Below are 8938 nucleotides of genomic sequence, written 5' to 3'. Positions count from 1 at the left end.
TCCTCGAGGGCTTCAACCAACTTTGGTGTGAAGATCAAGCACATCAAAAGTGACGATGGCACTGAGTTCAAGAATTCAGGTCTCGATGACTATCTTGATGAACTTGGTATCACTCATGAGTTATCTGCTCCTTACACTCCTCAGCAGAATGGCGTCGTGGAGCGCAAGAACAGGACTCTTGCTGAGATGGCTCGCACTATGCTTGATGAATACAAAACACCTTGTCATTTCTGGACTGAGGCAATTGATACTACGTGCCACATCATCAACAGAGTATATCTTCACAAATTCTTCAAAAAGACTACCTATGAACTCCTCACTGATAAGAAACCCAATGTAAGTTATTTCAAAGTCTTCGGTGCTAAATGTTGGATTAGAGATCCTCATCACAACTCAAAATTTGCACCGAAAGCACATGAAGGTTTTATGCTTGGTTACGGAAAGGACTCGCACACCTACAGAGTCTTCAACAACGTTCTTCACAAAGTTGTTGAAACTGTAGATGTGCGGTTCGATGAAACTAATGGCTCGCAAAGAGAGCACCTACCTACTGTGATAGATGAACCAGCACCTAAGGAAACTATCAAGTTCAAGGCTACTGAGGATGTCATTCCTACTGAAGAATCTGCTGAAGAATTCATTCCAGAACATGAAGAACGTCGAGCTAATGCACCTGAAGAAAATGTTGAAGAAAATGGTGCTGAAGAAAACGCTAATCAAACTCTTCAACGACAACCAGCTCATCCTCGCATTGCAAAAGAAGTGCTAGTTGAAAAGATCATCAATGACATCAAAGCGCCAGGTCCTCTCACACGCTCAAAAGCTTCACATTTGTCTAACTTTTGTGGGCAGTATGCTTTTGTCTCTATTACAGAGCCCACTAAGGTAGATGAAGCATTTCTGGAGTCTGAGTGGATTCAGGCCATGCAAGAAGAATTACATCAGTTCGAGCTCAACAATGTCTGGGAACTGGTCAAACGTCCAGATCCTCGCAAGCACAATATCATCGGCACAAAGTGGATCTACCGCAACAAGCAAGATGAAAATGGCCTTGTGGTGAGGAATAAGGCACGGCTTGTAGCTCAAGGCTACACACAGGTTGAAGGAATTGATTTCGATGGAACTTTTGCACCTGTTGCTAGACTTGAGGCTATTCGCATATTAATGGTAAGCTTGAGGAAGAAGTGTATGTTGCTCAACCCCCAGGTTTTGAAGATCCAAAGAATCCTGACAAAGTCTTCAGACTCAACAAGGCCCTCTATGGCCTCAAGCAGGCCCCACGGGCTTGGTATGATACTTTAAAGGAACTCTTCATGAAGAAAGGCTTCAAACCCGGTTCACTCGACCCTACTCTTTTCACTAAATCTTATGATGGTGAATTGTTTGTGTGCCAAGTATATGTTGATGATATTATCTTTGGCTGTACTGACCAACGTTATAGTGATGAATTTTCCTATATGATGAGTGAAGAATATCAAATGTCTAGGATGGGAGAGTTGAAATTCTTCTTAGGTCTTCAAATTCGTCAACAACACAATGGCATATTCATATCCCAGGAGAAATACCTCAAGGATCTACTGAGGAAATTCGGCATGCAAGATTGCAAAGGCGTCAAAATTCCTATGCCCACAAATGGCCATCTGTGCACTGATGAAAATGGTATTGACTTCGATCGTAAGGTATACCGCTCCATGATAGGTTCCTTATTATACTTATGTGCATCTAGGCCAGATATAATGCTTAGTGCTTGCATGTGTGCCCAATTTCAAGCTGCACCGAAGGAATCACACCATAAGGCTGTGAAGCATATTCTTCAATATCTAGCTCACACACCAACACTTGGATTATGGTACCCCAAGGGCTCGAGTTTTGATCTTGTTGGATATTCTGACTCTGACTATGTTGGTGATCGTGTGGATCGCAAGTCAACATCTGGTACATGTCATTTCCTCGGACGATCTTTGGTCTGTTGGTCCTCGAAGAAACAGAACTGCGTATCACTATCTACTGCTGAAGTTGAATACATTGCCGCTGGTTCTTGTTGTGCCCAATTGCTATGGATGAAGCAAACTCTCAAGGACTACGGCGTCAACATGAAGAATGTACCTCTCTTCTGTGAAAATGAGAGTGCCATCAAGATTGCACACAACCCAGTTCAGCACTTGAAGACAAAGCACATTCAGATTCGTCATCATTTTCTTCGTGATCATGTGTTGAAGGGCGACATTTCTATTGCACATGTGAAGACTGAAGAACAGCTAGCCGATATCTTCACAAAGCCCTTGGATGAGAAGAGATTTAGCAAGTTGCGGTGTGAGGTAAATATCCTAGAATCTTCGAATGTTCTTTGAAAAGGACACTCATCCTAACACTTATGCAAAATTGATGACTTAGATGTGCAACACATGAAGAAACATTTTCCTTCAATCAATGAAGAATAACACTCTTAGTGTGAAGAAATTAATGAAGAATTTGATTCTCAGAACCCTACGATAATTGTACGCGGTGTCTGAAATCATCATTCTTATACGGTGGGTCACGCCACCACCAAAAGTTGAAATTCCTCAAATTATTCATATTCTTCAACTTTGCATAGTCTTCACTGGTTCCATCGTTTTTCTTCATTGGATATATATATATATATGAGTTTATGTCCTCTACAGCATTCACTTATTGCTATTTCTTCAAGTTGGTTTTCTGCTAAGTGAATGTGATCGGACCCTTCCCCTCTATGCTATACTCAACCCAATCTGTTCACAAATTCTTCATGTGCGTTCTATTTGAAACTCGTTCAAAATCTTCACTGTGTCCTTGTCAGCTGAAGAAATTGCGAACGGAACTTTAAAACCTATCTTATCGAAATTTTCGGTTTTGCCGCTCAAACCGTTCCGCATCCCTCGATACACTTATCCACTCACCCACGATCTAACACGATCTCCACCTCTCACTACGTGGGTGACACATGTCATGCGAATGAGAAGGGTCAGGGGCACGTTCGTCCAATTTCTTCGGGCGAGCAGTTTTTCACCATGGCTATAAATACCCCTCCTTCCCTTCCTCACTTCTTTTACTCCGCTTGACCTCTCTCTCCAGCTCGAGCTTCTCAAACCCTAGCGCCGCCGCTACTTCATCGCCGCCGGTGAGGAAGAGCTTCACTGCCTCGACCTCGTCGCCGACGTACTCGCGCCGACCGTGGATATCTTCACTCCGCCGCCGCCGTAGCCGTCTTCCTCCGCCAAGTTAGGGCGTGGAAGATCTGCACAGACGAACTTCACATCTCCTCACTCCAGTTCGTCGTGTTCTCCATCCAGGGTAAATAAAAGTTACTTTTACTGCCCTCGTTGATTCGAATGATTATCTACAAAATCTTCAAAGGTGTTTTTCTTCATATCTTCACACACTAAACACCTCACAAGTCATCTGTTCTTGATTCGTTTCTCTAAGCATCATTTTTCTTCAAGATTCCTCAATTGTGTGGATCTTCGATCTATACAACTATGGAACCTAAGATAAAGAACGCTTAGTGAAAATCTTCAAGACTCATCTGGTCAAATTCCTCAAACCTGTTCATTTTGAAAAACCTTCTGAGAACGCATATGACCTCTCCAAATTCCTCGCAACTATACTCTGTTCACAGGTACACATGTCAGCTGCTGAATCACTAGGTTCTCATCAACTTAACTCATTTGCAGCGTTCCTCGAAGAAAAGTTGCATACTTCTTCAGAGAATTCGATTGTTCAAATTCCTCAACTGAAGAAAATGGCTGATGGTAAAAGGCCACAGAAGGGAGGAAAGAGGCCTGAGGTAAATACAGCGTTTGAGATCCCTGATGAAATATATGCTGGGTACTGCACACCTACTGAGGAAACCAAGAATGAGCGCAAAGTGCGCATTCAGAAGATAGAGAGGAGATGGGCAAGAGAGTGGAGGGAATACAGATATGTCACTCCTAAGTACATGAAGAAATTCGCACTCAATCCTCCATGCCCAAGACCTCCATTGGCACCTGGCCAAATTGTTGATCCCATCAGCCTCAAGCGCGGTGAGGACTATCCTGATGAATGGGCCAAGCGCCAAGCCAAGTTGGCTAAGCAAGCCAGAGAAGCAGTGAGGAAATTTAATGAAGACTCTGTTGTTGCCTCTGCTGAGGCCTTTGCTATCAAGCCAAAGAAGGCTATGTCAAAGAAGCCTGCGCGCAAGCCAAGTGCTTCACCAACAATGCCTTCAAGGCCAAGTTCCTTAGCAATGCCCTCACGGGCAGAATCATCAAAGCCCTCACGGCCAATTCCTCACGCTGCTCCTATTCCTCCAAAGTCCTCAGCTCCTCCCCTGAAGCCTTCAGCTGTTCCGACCAAATCCTCAGCACCTGTGCATCTCACTTCGTGCCAAAGGACTGCCGGCATCTCCATTGCCTCAGGTGTCTCAGCTAGTTCCTCAGCTACACCAAGTTCCTCAGCTGGCCCCTCACTGCTGAAGACAAAGGCCACTGCTGGACGAGGTCCACGCCCAAGTCCTCAAAAGAAGCAAGTCGCTTTCCAAGTGCCGTCTGATGAAGACGAAGCTGATGATGATGAACTTGCAGAAATCATCAGAGACAGGCAAGTCGGGCCGCTAGAGACAAAGGATCAGAGGTGCTACTGCTTTTGGATCCCAAGCTGATCCTCGACTACATTGATGATTGGCACAAGGACCCCTACACTCCCTTGCCTGACTTCAAGCTGACTCCTGGCCAAAGTCACATGCTGACCCACTTCATTCAAGAAGAAAAGTGGAAATTTGAGAAGGCCAGGCAGATCAAGAAAGTGTTGTACAAGAAAGAGCGCTATCTGAAGAAAAACATTGTCTCTATGACAACTGAAGAACTTGTCACTACTCAGACTGAGATTAAGAAACTCGGTGATGACTTTGAAGCATATTGCGCTGATTGGCTTGGAGCCAAGGTTCGTTTTGTGAAACGTGCGGATAACTTCACTTCCAATGTTGCAGCCCCAATGCAACAGGAAACTCCTCAGGCTGAAGCATCTGCTAAGCCTACTGAAGAAAATGCCAGCACCGTTGGTGACAATCAGGCTGCTGAAGATAATGTGAGTTCCAGGGCTGATGACTGCATTCCAGCCGCTGAAGAAATTGCCAGGGCACCCACTAGTGGTGTGCCTGAAGAAACTGAAGAACTCAGGGCAACTGCATCAGTTGAACCTGAAGAAAATCAACCAGATTCCTCAGCTGCTCCTGCACCAACTTCAACTCCAATCCTTCCATCTACATCAGATGTGAAGAAGACCAAGGCTGCAGAGCGTGCTGCAGTGAAGAAAAGGAAAGCATCAGCTGCTTCAGATTCTTCAGCTCCGAAGAAAATGAAGCCTATGACAAGTTCATTTGCACATCCGATTGATGTTGTTCCCATATCAACCAGGATATCAAAGGACCTTGTTCCTTTTGATGAAGAATATGTGATCCCCAGCGGATCTAATGAAGAAACTCATTCTGCTGCCTCGTCTGAACCATTGGATGAAGAAATTGAAGTGGATGCGATCCCTTCAACACCTATCATCTCCTCGCCTATGCCTCAGTTCACAGCTGAAGAGGCTGGCGTTGAAGAAATGGAAGATGATGATGTGGCATTGGCTGCTCCACACCCGTCATCAGTGATGAATTCTGGGAAAGTCAGCATCCAAACTCTCCAATGTTCACTCCTCTACAGCAAATTCCTCAGTCCCCCACACAAACTGTTCACATGGGCTCTGAAGAAACTCATCCCACTGCATCTGTCCATGAGGAAATTCCAGCCACTAGCGCTGATGAAACTGCTACTGCTGCACAACCAACTACGCAGACTACCACTAAGGAGGAACTAGAAATTCCTCAGCCTAAAGAACCTGCGATTGAGATTCCTGAAGTCGTGATGCAACTCACTGACACTCCTCTGCCGAAGCCAAAGGATCCATTCTCACGCAAGCAAAAGTTCAAGGCTGATGATTTCTTCGGCGAGCACGTATTCTTCGAAGATTACAACCCATATGACTCTGCTCGCATTAGGAAGAGGCATTTCTGGACTGCCAGTCAAGCAAATTTCTATTCCTCAGTGTTGTTCAACAAGGAGAAGATTTTCTACCATGAGCATATTCCTCACGTGGATATGGAATCTCTGCCGTGCTTCGCACCAGTCCTCAGTGTTCTTCACGATGCTGGGCTGCTCAACTTTTGCTCTGACATCTGCGATTGGAATGAGGAACTGATTCTTCAATTCTATGCAACGCTGCACATCACCGGAGATGCTGAAGATATGAATTCATGGGTGCTAGACTGGATGTCTGAAAACACTCACTACACTGCACCAGCCTCTGAATTGCTTCGTGCTCTACCACTCAGTCCTCCCCTTGAAGAAGCTCGCTGCATCTACAGTGAACCTGAGCTCACACATCATTACATGCAGGTGCTGATGAAACCTTTGAAGCCAGGTCAAGCACCAAGAACCAAATTCCTCATGAAGGAATTGTTGTACGTGCCCAGAACTATCTATCATATTCTTACGAGGACAATCAGTCATATCAAAGGCCACGACTCATCTGATGAGGAAATTGTTGGCATCATGAAGAATCTAGTATTCAACATCATTCATGGTATTCCTGTCAATTATCACGATTTCTTCATGAGGACTATGGCCAATGTTGCACTGTCTCCGTTTGAGTTGAAGCCTTATGCACCTTGGATCACGAGATTCCTCAGGACAAGGTCTTCACTCAACTACAAAGCTGATTTCTAGAATTATCTCAGCTACTTGCCCCCAATTGAAGTCCTCAAGCAGACATATTCCTTAGTTGATGGAAAGGGCAAGGCACCAGCTGTAATTGATGAAGGCATTCGTCCATTTGATGGTCAGTTTCACAAAGCTCCATCTTATTCCACCAATGATGACTCTGCCACACATGACTCTGCCAATGCACCTAAGTCCACTCCTCAAGCCACTGCTCCGCGCGTGATGACTGACTGTGAACTTCTGCTTAGTCTTCACCAAAAGGTGGATCGAAATCACAAATGGGTTAAGCGTCATTTTGCTTCACTTCTTCACAACATGACTGCCTCACACAATGCAGTGAAGAAAAACCACTACTACCTCCATCAAGTCTTCGGTCGCACCTGGGCAATCCTGTCACATCTGTATGGTGAAGAAGATCTGAAGAACATGGGTCTTAATGAAGATTTTGACTGGTCTGCACCTCCTCCGAAGAAATTCAAGAAGGTCAAGGTTCCTTCTCTGGTGGCTAGCTCATATTCTTCATCGCGCGACACTGATGAACATGAAGATTTGGACGACACTGCGGCAGGCCCTACATCAACAAGCGACCCCAACAACGCTGGCGCTCCTTCATCAACATGATTATCTTCAGGGGCGTTAGTCCTCATTTTCGATTCTTTTGGTCATTCGATGACAAAGGGGGAGAAATATGAGTTAGTCTTCAAGCGGGTCTACTATATGGGCGTTTTTTTGCTAAGTTACAACTCTCGTTCTTCTGAAACTTTATTGGATCGAGTTGTAATCTTAAACCCGATGGTGCTCTGATACTTTTGATGCACTATGCTCTGATACTCTTGATGCACTATTCTGCATGCTTATTCCTTGTTAATATTATTGCACGCATGCTGAATTTCATCAGGCACCATATTTCATCATGCATTTCAAATTCTTCATATTATATGTTAAATGCGTGTATGAATTACAAGATATAGGGGGAGATCTCCATGATTCAACTCTTCAAGTGTGCATTGCTTCAAAAGCAAATTCCTCACTATGCACATCTTCAGGGGGAGTTCTTCTATATCTTGCAATCAAATTCCTCAATATCAGTATTTACACTTCATATGTTTATCCCTGTTGAAAACTTAACCTATATTGTCATCAATCACCAAAAAGGGGGAGATTGTAAGTGCATCTAGTGCCCCTTAGTGATTTTGGTGTATTGAAGACTTATAGGTTAAGGGACTAATGCGTGTGTGAGTGTACACAGGTCTATAAGTCTATGAGGAGTTTGATATTTACAGGAAAGTCGACCCCTAAAAATGAATATCTTCGACTGAAGATTTTGGTATTTCTGAAGACTTTCATGAAGACTTTGAAAGTGAAGAAATTGGTGTGTTCGTGAAGACTTGATATTCATGCGAGAAATATGAAGCTTGAAGACTTTCGTGTTCATAGTTTTGTTTTTCTCTTTCTTGAGTCATAGGAAACACTGTACTGTTAAAGGGGGTCGAGGAAATACTAAGGGAAATTTTCCATGTGATGCTCAACTCAAAATCCTACACCTACCAATCCCTTCGAGTGAAGCCATTGGAAATCTCATACAGTTCAGTCAATTTCTTCAGTGACAGAGACGAAGTTCTTCTGGTCTCTGAGGAATTTGTCCTGACTGAGGAGTTAGGAATTCGCCAGTGCGGATTGCCTACACAGTGAGGAACATGATAGCCCTGAGGATTTTACTACTCAAAATTCCGACCGTTGCTATGCTATGCGCCAGCTGTCCCAAAATATCTATCCACCTAACGGTCATATCATTGAAGGGCATTTATGTCTTATCATGTCGGGCTGCTCCCTAGGCTATAAATAGCCGCCCCCTACAACCACTAGCTGGTTGGCTGCTCCGAGAGAAACTGACACTTGTCATTTGAGAGCAACCCATCCTCTGAGGACTTTGAGCGAAAATCATCAAGTGAGGAAAACCAAAAACCCAAAACCCAAACACCTACAACCCCAAGTGATTAAGCATCACTGAAGAGATTGATCCTGAGTGGATCCGACGCTTGTTACCTTTGAAGACTATGCTTCTTCCAGACGGTTAGGCGTCATGGTCTAGAGCATCCAAGAGGAATAGTGGATCACCGAGTGACCAAGTTTGTGAAGGTTTGGAAGTCGCCTGAAGACTTACCACGAGTGATTGGACG

The sequence above is a fragment of the Triticum aestivum genome, chromosome 1A (genome assembly GCF_018294505.1).
Source record: "Triticum aestivum cultivar Chinese Spring chromosome 1A, IWGSC CS RefSeq v2.1, whole genome shotgun sequence".
Taxonomy (NCBI): Eukaryota; Viridiplantae; Streptophyta; class Magnoliopsida; order Poales; family Poaceae; genus Triticum; species Triticum aestivum.
Note: the sequence above shows the minus strand (reverse complement) of the source record.